Source organism: Protopterus annectens, chromosome 2.part2 (assembly GCF_019279795.1).
Source record: "Protopterus annectens isolate FY-2018-M chromosome 2.part2, PAN1.0, whole genome shotgun sequence".
Classification (NCBI taxonomy): Eukaryota; Metazoa; Chordata; order Ceratodontiformes; family Protopteridae; genus Protopterus; species Protopterus annectens.
This window is the reverse complement of record NC_056730.1, coordinates 1,033,481,797-1,033,494,283: the sequence shown is the minus strand read 5'-3', so window position 1 is coordinate 1,033,494,283 and position 12,487 is coordinate 1,033,481,797. Positions and strand designations below refer to the sequence as shown.

The 12,487-nt window shown below is 38.9% G+C and overlaps 1 long non-coding RNA gene across 1 annotated transcript; it reads right to left on the bottom strand.

Annotated features, from left to right (window-relative positions):
- Positions 1 to 347: 347 nt before the first annotated feature.
- LOC122796052 lies at positions 348 to 3,608 on the bottom strand. Its single transcript, XR_006363907.1, has 2 exons — positions 3,554 to 3,608; positions 348 to 397 (listed from the first exon to the last, which is right to left on the bottom strand). It is a non-coding gene; the product is annotated as an uncharacterized LOC122796052 (long non-coding RNA).
- Between the last annotated feature and the right edge of the window lie 8,879 nt (positions 3,609 to 12,487).

The window sequence follows — 12,487 nt, the reverse complement described above, 5'->3', positions numbered from 1 at the left end:
AAAGGAAGCAATATATAATCTGCAATGGAATCATGATGTTACCTTGAGACCAGCTGACAAAGGAGGAGCTATAGTAATGATGGACACAGTATGGTATGTCAATAAGATGAAGAAGATGTTGGAAGATCCTAAAACATACATTAAGATGCCATCTACAGCAATAATTCAAGCAATGAATAAAATTAGTTCTTGCTTAAATGATATGCTTCTACAAAGACAAATTGACAAGGACCTGTTTGATTTTTTGGCATAGCCGCCTATTTTGAGCATTTTCTGGCTTGTTAAATTTGATTTCTGCATTAGTAACTGTATTTAGAGCACAACCTAGAGCTGTTTACTGAATTGCCTGCACTTATTTTTAAAATCGTTTTTTTCTCAAAACTTGCATTTTATCTATCTTTGGCCTAGCACTCCCTAAAGAGACAAAATGTGAACATTTTCTATGATGTTAATTTACTAGTGATGAAAATCCTCATCTGCCACCTGGCTTTTCAATTTATATTCTTAAGATGCACTTCTGGAATATATTCGTCCTTTCTTTATATTTGGCCTTTTAAGTTTCAAAACTGGATTCAAAGGAAAGATTCTATTTAAACCAGGATGTTGATCAGCCCTCAAATTAATTATCCAATTAGTTTCTCTTAATTCAGTTAAGTTTTCAATTTCACCTTTCCTTGGTCCAATGAAAATGATTCAAGATTGCTGATTGGATGAATATGCAGCTTGATTTGCATACAAAAGGCGAGAAATGGTAGTGCATGAATTTTATAACATACATGATTGGATGAAAGTGCAACTTGGTTTACATGCAATGATTTGCATATAAAAGGCGGGAAACGGAAGTGTATGCATTTGTCATATGCAAATAAGGTGGAGAACAAGCAGAATGGATTGGTTGAAAGTAGTTTTCCTTGTAAAAGGATTGGACAATCATATTGAGACATATTATTTAAAATGAAAGCTAGTCCCATTTTAAATTTACGATCTGAAGAAGATTTTTATCGAAAGTGCTTATCGTGTGGATTTATAGGGACTTTTATTTGACTTAGTTTTATTAATCTTGTTCGTTTGTTTATTAAACGGCAACTGGTTTGGAATCAATGCCAATTTGTGGATTTTATTGAATGCAAGAAGCTGAATTTGGTGATTTACTGTCTTTTTTTTCTGCTTTTCTTCTTTGAGACAGTTCACCACAGCGGTGGGGGAATTTTTTATTTTTATTGGATTTTTTGTTGTAATTCTCCCTCCGCACATGGCTAACAATATTCCTATTAGGAATAAGACCAATCATGCAAGTCTGGAATTAATTCGTGGAACCAATATGGACAATATTGAAACTACATTGAATCCATTGTTGAACCTTCAATTTGATACCAATGAGGTAGTAATGCAGAATAACACTCCAGAAGATTTAGATAATGCCAATTTTGATGCAATTTTTAAAGATGTTGAAACCATAGCTTACACGTTAAAAGATTAACTTGGCAAAGATATCATTTGGAAGCATGTCTCCATCATCGTATCATACCCAGGGGATGCATGTAAAATGTATGCCCAGTTATGGGAATCAACATCTTGCTCTGCTTGCAAGTTGGGAAGCCATCAACTTAGAAACTAGTTTTCATTACATCAAATTACTCCTTGAATACTTTAAACTGGAGGAAGAAAAAATTGCACAGTTAATTAAAGAAAAACAGACAGAACTTGAGAAGGTAAACTTAACTACTTATCAAATTAATAAGTTGGAAACATTGCAATTTAATTTGAACATCTATGAGTCTAAAGTGAAAGAGCAAAAAATTAAAAAGCTGAATAGAGATATCATGGATTTTAAACAAGGCAGGATTTTTGAATGGCCCAGAGAGGAGCATCCAGAAGAACAAAGGCAGCAGATGACTTTTAATAAAAGAACTAATATTATTAATACAGTTGTGAATCCTATATCAACACTGATGGCAGATGAGGACCAAAATACTAATCACTCATTGCAAGATCAACAAGGGATCATTTCAGATGTCAGTCCAGGAAGTTCAACAGGAACAATGTTAACTGGAGCTATACCTAAGAAAAATGGGACACATTTACCATTGAATACATCTTTACCGATTTTTTTGAAGCAAAACCAATTCAGGGGCCACCGACTACAGAGCCAGGACAGGAAAAGGAAGAAACCCTATATGGAGAAAGATCTTTAGTAATAAATATTTCCAAACATATCATTACTTCAGCTGAATCATCCATTTTACAAAAAGGACTGTTCTTTATTCAATCATTTAGGTCAGACTAAGATGAATTTGTAATTGACTTAAAATGTTTTGGACGAATTGTGACTTTAAAGAATATGTTTGGTAATAAACAGGAACAGAGTAATAAGCTAAAGAAACCAAGTGCTTTTGTTCCAGTAAGTCATCCAGCTGTGGAGCTGTTCATTAGGCTCTGCATAATGAGGTTGCAAAGCTAAGAATGGATCCCTGTATTAAACACTACAGAAATATTACCATTGAAGAAAAGGAAGCAATATATAATCTGCAACGGAATCATGATGTTACATTGAGACCAGCTGACAAATTAGGAGCTATAGTAATGATGGACACAGTATGGTATGCCAATAAGATGAAGAAGATGTTGGAAGATCCTAAAACATATATTAAGATGCCATCTACAGCAATAATTCAAGCAATGAATAAAATTAGTTCTTGCTTAAATGATATGCTTCTACAAAGACAGATTGACAAGGACCTGTTTGATTTTTTGGCATAGCCATCTATTTTGAGCATTTTCTGGCTTGTTAAATTTGATTTCTGCATTAGTAACTGTATTTAGAGCACAACCTAGAGCTGTTTACTGAATTTCCTGTTTGCACTTATTTTTAAAATCATTTTTTTCTCAAAACTTGCATTTTATCTGTCTTTGGCCTAGCACTCTTGTGTGGGGTCATTTACTGCACTGTTATAACTTGTTGATACTTGTTAACCTCTGCTATTTCTGAAAAACAAAAAAAAAATCTTGCTTTTTTCCCACTTTTCTGAGATTTAGAAAAGTTCAGTTACAGGCTTGCTGTTCTTGAACTGTTTGTAAGTTTCTGTGAGGCCATTTTTTGCTTGGGCTAAAGGAAAGTCTCTCTGTTGATCAGTGGCAGTGAAAAACATTGAGCAGCCTGCCTGCCCCTGTGGGAGTGGTTACTGACTTGAAACTGTAGTTTTATTGGCCATTTTGGGTCAATTCCAAAACTCCTTCATCTTCCTCACTTAAAACCTGGTTGCCTTGTGGTTTTGGTGTCTTTTTAGGCTTGTTGGCTGTTGGTGAAGCACTCACCAAGAGGAGAAAATGCTGAGAGAAGAAAGGAGCCACTTTTGAGACTTTAAGTATTTTTCCTCTGTTTATTTGCTAAGTTTTTCTGCATAGCCGCCTATTTTGAGCATTTTCTGGCTTGTTAAATTTGGTTTCTGCATTAGTAACTGTATTTAGAGCACAACCTAGAGCTGTTTACTGAATTTCCTGTTTGCACTTATTTTTAAAATCATTTTTTTCTCAAAACTTGCATTTTATCTACCTTTGGCCTAGCACTCTTGTGTGGGGTCATTTACTGCACTGTTATAACTTGTTGATACTTGTTAACCTCTGCTATCTCTGAAAAAACAAAAAAATCTTGCTTTTTCCCACTTTTCTGAGATTTAAAAAGTTCAGTTACAGGCTTGCTGTTCTTGAACTGTTTGTAAGTTTCTGTGAGGCCATTTTTGCTTGGGCTAAAGGAAAGTCTCTCTGTTGATCAGTGGCAGTGAAAAACATTGAGCAGCCTGCCTACCCCTGTGGGAGTGGTTACTGACTTGAAACTGTAGTTTTATTGGCCATTTTGGGTCAATTCCAAAACTCCTTCATCTTCCTCTCTTAAAACCCTCTTTTGCGCATTTTTGCACGTTTTTGAGCATAGTGCAACAACGGGCACCGCCCCCTAATTGGATTTAAACTATTCCTGGCTCCACAAAGTCTGATCTTCACTTTTTCCCTTAGAACTGCTCTATCTCTCAATTTAAACACCATATTCTCATTCTAAGGCCCTTCACTGGTCCAATTAAGTAATCCTACAAGTTAGCACTATTAAACCATAAGCACTACTTACTCTTATACTCTCTACAATTACCCTGTCCTCAATTCGTCCATCTTAAATTCAGTTTCCCTGTTACTCTAGCATGTCCAAAGGTCAGTCAATGGTTTCCTCTCAAGTCCAGCTGGTGAATCTGGGAATTTTGGGGCAATGTTACAACTGTCTCATGTACACGGACAACCCTCTCCTCCTCCAAACAGGTTCAAATATATGTGAGAGATGCAACTATTTAGCCAAACTGGAGGCTGAGCTCTCTCATCTCAAAACTGGTATAACCAGTCAGGAGGAGAAGGTAACCTCACACAACACAATTCCAGTATCACATAGTCCCACCACATCAGCGAACCAAACACATAAATACACAAAAACATACTCGGAGGCTCTAAATAAAAAGCTACCTAAGCAACAGAGACCTCCAAAGCAGACATCCAAGCAAACGCTACCTCAAAACAAAACACACACAACACATAACCCACAAAGTCAGTGTGCCAAGCAGCCACAGCCCTTAAGGCTGAATAACACACCTGATACTCTTGTTATAGGTGACTCTATTGTCAGACACACTGACATCCCGCTCACCAGGCTGAATAAAGAGAAGGTCACAGTGAGCTGCCTGTCGGGTGCTAGGATCCGACACATAACGCAAGCAGTCAGGTCACTCCAAAGCAAATACAAATATGACTCAGTCATTGTACATGCTGGTGTGAATGACCTGAGACGTAACTCCCTGGACTACATGAAAAGAGACATAGAGGAGCTCTCTGATCATGTAGCCCAGGCTGGTATGACCCTGACCTTGAGCAGCATCTTACCCTCACCTAGAATGATGCCACAGTACAAAGACAAAATGATTGATTTTAACAATTGGCTAAAATTTTGGTGTCATTCAAAGGGGATCCAGTGTCTGTCAGCCTGGGATGACATGCTCGACAAGCCACGTTTCGCTAGGGACGGCTTGCACCTGTCACCACTGGGCTTTTGGATATTGCCAAAGTCTCTTCCCACCCCTATAGTCCCTTTTTAGGCAAGGCTCAAAAGTCAAACCCACTCCCATAGACAGCACAAGGAACAAGAAACTAAGGGTAATGCTGCTAAACGCCAGAAGTCTTAACCTCAAGATGCACGCACTCGAAGCTCTCCTCAGTATGGAGAACATCGATATCTGTGCAGTGACAGAAACCTGGTTCAAGGCTCCAGAGAGCACCCCAGCACTACCAGGCTATACTTCGTATCATGCTTTTCGGCCCCAAAACCCGGACCGAACCACAAAAGGAGGGGGAGTTTCCATATTTATCAAGGATATTCACACCTCCAGGTTAGTGGCATTGCATGAAGTATCGGAGACCATCCATGTGCAACTAACAGTGGGCAAGACTGCTTTTCAGTTTATAGGATCCTAGAGACCACCCTCTCAAATTCAGGAATCCCATTCGGCCTTCCTGAAAACATTGGAGAACATGAAGATCTCTCCGAACACCATTATATTGGGCGACTTCAACTACCCAAACATTGACTGGGAGCACTACTCAAGCCCCAGCACCTTAGCCCAAAGATTCCTGGAAATTATAAACTCAAATGCTATGGAACAACTAGTCACCACTCCCACAAGAGGGGACAACATACTAGACCTGATCATTACCAACATGGGGACTCTATGCTCCACACCAGAAGTATATCCCTCATTGGTAAAATCAGACCATAAATTAATATCACTGGATGTCCACATCCCGACCCCACCCCCAGCCCAGAAAACCACAGTGAAAAACTTCTCAAAAGCGAACTTCTCACTTCTCAAAACCGAAGTGGAATCCTTCAAGGCCCCAGGGCCAGTGGAAACTACAGCCCAAACTGCAGAATCCTATATAAATGCATTCTACGGACATCTCCAGGAATGCATGGATCATGCTATCCCAAACAAAACCAAGACCCAATCATCCAAAGGCAGGAGTCAGTCTGGTGGACCCCTGCCATAAATAAACTGTACAACAGAAGGAGGAAGCTATTACATGATAGAGCAAAATCCTAATAGGGAAGGCATCTCTGATCAGTACTAGCAAAAATTACGATCCTCATAAAATCCTCCAAGGCCAGCTTTGAGAGAAAAATAGCACAGGACACCAAAGACAATCATAAGGCTTTTTCAGTTATGTTAGAAACCTGGGATGCAACTCCCAGACTTGTTCTGAGTTGATTCTAAATGATAAAAATACACTGAACCCACAGACATCGCCAATATCCTGGCAGACAGGTTCAGTGCAAACGTCTCCACCCCTCCCCAAAAGAGCAAGTATCTATCCTGGCAGAGGGCTGCCTCCCAAACATCTCAGATGCTCAGGTGAAGGCTGCCCTCTCCAAAGCAAAAACACTGCTTCCATGGGACCAGATGGCATCCCAGGTTGCGTCCTACATGAACTACTAGAGGAACTAATCCCTCAAATAAAACAGCTATACAATCTCAGCCTCACTACAGGATATGTGCCCACAGAATGGCGTACAGCAACAGTGGTCCCACTCCACAAAGGTGGAGCCTCTACGGACCCTGGAAACTATCGCCCCATAAGCCTGACTAGCTTAGTCTGCAAGGCTATGGAGAGGATCATCATGGAGTTCATAAACAAAGACATTGGGGACCTACAGACACTAGATCCCACCCAGTTCAGCTTTGTCAAGGGCAGATCCTGCTTTTTGAACCTGGTTGACTTCTTTGAAACAGTCACCAAAGCCATAGATGAAGGGAAGGTAGTCCACACAGCCTATCTGGACCTTGCAAAGGCATTTGACACAATACCCCACTCGGGCATCATAGATAAGCTATCCAGATTAAATATAAACCCCTATGTCACAAGATGGGTCGCAAACTGGCTCAAAGACAGAACCCACAGAGTGAGAGTTGCTGGAGCCATGTCAGACTCGAAACCGGTCACAAGTGGCATCCCACAGGATTTTGTCCTGGGACCACTCTTGTTCGGTATATACTTTTCCGAGGTACAGGCAAACGTGGGAGGACTATGGCTCACCAAGTTCGCAGACAACTGCAAACTGGGTGCCATAATCAACTCTCCAGCTGACACAAACATCCTTCAAAAAGGTCTCACAGAGACAGATAACTGGTGCCAGCGCCATGGTTTAAAGCTAAATGCCAAAAATGTATAGTCATACACTTTGGCAAAAACAATGTGCCCACAAATTACCACATAGGCAGAAACCCATTAAGTACAGAGAAAGTTATTAGGGACCTGGGGACCCAAGTTGATAGCAATCTCTCCTTTGAAAACCACATTGCCAAAGTGGTTAGAAAGACCTTCTACATAGCCCACCTCATCACGAAGGGTTTCACATCTAGATCAAGAGAGGTAATCATGCCCCTTTATTCATCCCTCATCAGGCCCATCATAGAATACAATGCCCCTTTTGGGATGTACCTTACCCGACACCTGCAGCAATTAGAAAGACCCCAAAAGTATCTCACCAAGAGGATCAAGGGTCTCAAACAGATGCCATATGCTGCTCGGTTAAAAAAACTTCAGCTCTACTCAGTTGCATACCGCCTACTTTGAGGCGATCTATGCCTGACATACAAAGCTATGTCAAATCCAGAATTAATGGACATGCTCCACCTCAGTAAATCTAAATCCCTTAGAGCCACATGCTCGAGGGACTTGAACCTCAGCACAGAAATAAATAGAACTTGCTGGAGGGACAGGTTCATAACCCAGAGGCTCCCTTCGCTCTGGAATAGAATTCCAGTTCATGTGAGGCAGAGCACCTCACTGAATCTCTTCAAGAAGAATCTCAATAAGTGGATGGGGGATCATAGGTTTGTCCCAGGGATTACTCCCGTGTCACTATTAGACAGAGGCACAGTAAACTAAACCTTAAAAAGGGCACAGTATACTCAAATCAAGGGGTGGCGTAAGCCATACAGAATCGGGCTAGGCTTATAATTGCCCCTGGGCAGATAGCCTAGTATAAACCTATGAACCTATGAACTATTCCATGCATAAATGGACTTCCAAAGATACACAAAGATTACCAGGCTCCTCCACTACGTCCAATAGGTTCCAGCCAAGGATGGGCAACTGAGAACCTGTCTCTGTATGTGGAAAAGGAATTAAGAGAACTCTTGAATTCCTATGCAACAGTGTTAAGAGGTACAGATGATTTTTTTGAACAAATTAAACAGATCTTTGAAGAATAAAGTAAATGAGGGTGACCTCCTATTAACAACTTTGGATGTTAATAATCTTTTCACTACTATTCCAAATGACATTGGAATAGAATCCATTAGGAGGACTCTATCAACTAAGAAAACTACAGCTGAAATTCAGCTCATCTGTGACCTGTTAGAATTGATTTTGTAGAATAACTACTTTATATATGGAGAAAAAAATTATTTACAGAAATGCGGGGTAGCCATGGGTAACCCCTGTGTGAATAGTTATTTCAATTTAGTTATTGTTGAATGGGAACAGCAACATGTATTGAATACTATGAATCCTTGGTATAATAATATTTTATACTATGGACGCTTTGTTGATGACTTGTTTATACTATGGAAAGGTGATCAGCAGCAATTCAAACAATTTCATAAATACCTTGACATGGCTACCTTTTTTTTTTACCTTCTCATTGGACTGTTCAAGGCAAATAATCAGTTTTCTGGATGTCAGTATTAGCTTTAATGACTCAGGAACTTTGGATTTTGACTTATATAGAAAGAGCACATGGAGAAACCACTATTTATTAAAAAGTAGTATGCATCCGAGACACATCACCAGGAATATAATGACCAATGAGACAAACAGGATTAATAAATGTTGTAATCAAGAACCAGCACGAAATAGAGAAATAAAATCCATACAGGAAAAACTAAAAGAAAGAGAGTATAAGGATCAAGACTTAGGTTATCAAAGTATAGAACGGGATAATACGATTAAACAAGTAAATGCCAATATTAGATTCTCTTTAACCTATAGTACTGATAATTCACAAATTTTGAGAGTGATAAACCAATTTTGGCTGGTACTGACACAGGATATAGTTGGGGAAAGACCACAGTTCTGTTATAAGAACAAAAAGAACATAAAAAGGCTATTATGTACCAATACATATAATAGGAATCCAATAGAAGGATGTAAAGGCACCTTTATATGCGGTAACTGTAATATATACACACTAATTGATAGTAGCAATCAGTTTGTGCATCCAGTCACTGGCAAAAAGTACATCTTTAGTGTCAAGGCAACTTGTAAAAGTAGTAATGTCATTTATTTCACAACATGCAAAGACTGTTCTTCTTTCTATATTGGAAAAATTAATCAATTGTTTAAAAAAAGAATACAAAGGCATCAAAGAGACATTATCAATAAAGATATGCATAATGCATTAGCTTGTCATGTTGACATGAATAGAGGACACACCTTTATGTATAAAGTGATAGAGAACATCTTCATTGGACGAAGGAAAGGTGACATCGAAAACTTAAATGAATTAAGAGAAACTAAGTGGATAATTAATTTGAGGGCTGATCAACATCCTGGTTTAAATAGTATTGTTCCTTTGAAACCAGTTTTGAAACTTAAAAGGCCAAATATAAAGAAAGGACGGATATATTCCAGAAGTGCACCTTAAGAATATAAATTGAAAAGCCAGGTGGCAGAAGAGGATTTTCATCACTAGTAAATTAACATCATAGGAAATTTTCACATTTTGTCTCTTAGCTTTATGCTGAAGCATTTTTACATCATTGGAATCAGATGGCTGTGGATATGTCCTTATAAATAATCTTGCCTGCAGAAAGGAAATATTAGACCATAAGAGGATATGTCAAGAAGTTCCTATTAAAGGAAAAGTTAATAGATGTATGCACTAGCTTAAGAATATAATTGAAAAGCCAGATGACAGATGAAGAACTTCATCACTAGTAAATTAATATCATGGGAAATTTTCACATGTTTTTTAGCTCCATGCTGAAGTATTATTTACATCATAGGAGCCAGATGGCTGTGGGTATGTCTTTATAAATAATCATGCCTGCAGAAAGGAACTATTAGACCATAAGAGGAAATGTTAAGAAGCTCCTATTAAAGGAAAAAGTTAATAGATGTATCCACTAAATGTCTATGTCTTCTCTATGGCATTATTACAGCAAGCCGTTTGTTGTTAATAACCGCTGACATTTCTCTATAAAATTTACTTTTATGCAATAAGCTAAGAGTCATCATAAAGGAAATGATGAGAAGCCCAAATTGTGAGAAAAGCCATCTTGATATACTCAGATATTCTTATTAACTTTCTGCCAACTGTAGTAACATCATGGCAGCTCAGTCTTCGCAATAATCGTGACGATATTTGATAAATAAAACTAATATCTTGTCAAAATTTAATGATCCGCATGCATTCCATATATTATAAAGGAAGTTATTTAAAAAGAGTGGAATTATTTTGAGATTGGGCACAAATAGATGTGTTTGCAAGTAGTAAACTCATTCTTAATTATGACAACATTAAGTTTGATAATTTCGATTGTGACATTTGTTTACAAAATCCTGGTGACATGTAATTATATACGGAGACCTTAGAAAAGGGATTTTCAAGTTTATGTAAAACGATTAACATCAAAGGTTTTCAGTGTTGGTTAAAAATGAGTTTAATCTGTGGACTGCTGATGTGTGTTTAAAAAATTGAATATGGAAGCGATTGGCTTCGCAAATATGTTGAAGGTGGACTAGATGGTCTGATCTTAATTTTTCTTTTGATGCATACTACGAGTGTACCCAAAGCAGATAAAACTTCTGTGGAGAGAAAAGTTTATGAAGGCAATATGTGGATGTAAACAAGAGTGACAAATGGTTGCTGTTTGTTCTTTCAAGATTGCTGATTGGATGAATATGCAGCTTGATTTGCATACAAAAGGCGAGAAATGGTAGTGTATGAATTTTATAACATACATGATTGGATGAAAGTGCAACTTGGTTTACATACAATGATTTGCAAATAAAAGGCAGGAAATGGAAGTGTATGCATTTGTAATATGCAAATAAGGTGGAGAACAAGCAGAATGGATTGTTTGAAAGTAGTTTTCCTTGTAAAAGGATTGGACAATCATATTGAGACATATAATTTAAAATGAAAGCTAGTCCCATTTTTAATTTACGATCTGAAGAAGATTTTTATCGAAAGCGCTTATCGTGTGGATTTATAGGGACTTTTATTTGACTTTGTTTTATTCACCTTGTTCGTTTGTTTATTAAACAGCAACTGGTTTGGAATCAACGCCAATTTATGGATTTTATTGAATGCAAGAAGCTGAATTTGGTGATTTACTGTCTTGGTTTTCTGCTTTTCTTCTTTGAGACAGTTCACCAGAGTGGTGGGGGATTTTTTTGTTTTTATTGGATCTCAGGGGATGGGCCCTTCAGGAGATGGGGCCCATCCCCCCAGGGTGCAGGCGCGGACAGGAGCCTGTCACCCACAGTCAGTTCCTTGGTTTGGTGCTCAGCGCCATCTGAGCAGAGATGGGTGGGCAGCTGTGCCAGATTGACAGCCGCCTGGAACACCTCAAGGGGCAGGCCGCCTCTCCTGTCCAGCCCCCAGCACAGCTACCTTCGAGGCCGTGAAGGTGCAGTGTTACCTGCACATGGGTGGGGACCTCAGTCCCACTGTATCTATTTGAGGTGTCCTGGGCTTCAGATTCCCAGCCACCCTCCCCATCAAAATTGTTTACCCCCCTCATGTGTCATATACTTCCCGTCTGCTGTTTTGTCTGTCTGCAGATGCATCATTTCCTACCCAACCTACCTCCCCAAACATACCTACAGCCCTTCCCCAACATCCCAATCTTAACTTAAAAAAAAAGGGCATTTATCCCGCAAAAAAAATGACCCCTACATAGCTCTACATTTTGCCCCCATGTACAGTGAAACTAATGAATCAACCGAAAGATTATTCTGCTGCAAATGTTTGTCACCAACACCCCACCTGTGGGGTGTGAGGCTGTAAATTCCAAATTTTATACATTATTCACAGCTATTGCTGCAGAAGATATGTAGAGCTTTGGTCCTTTCTTACATCTGGCCGGCACATCCCTAGCTGGTTCTCCTAATGTTTTACCCCCTGCTTGCCCACATTTCACCACTTTCCTATTACCCTTTTTTATTTTCTTTAATGATGTCACTATTAGCCCTTGTTCTGCCTCGCAACAAAAAAAATAAATAAATCAGCCCTACCAAGTCTCAGACTCAGGATACTGTGCACTACAATCACAGCAATGTACCATTACACCATCTGCGCTATGGAAAGCTGTAATGCTTTTACAAACATATCACGCACAACAGTCATTTAACATAAGGGGAAATTATATATCCATAGTACTCTTTTATA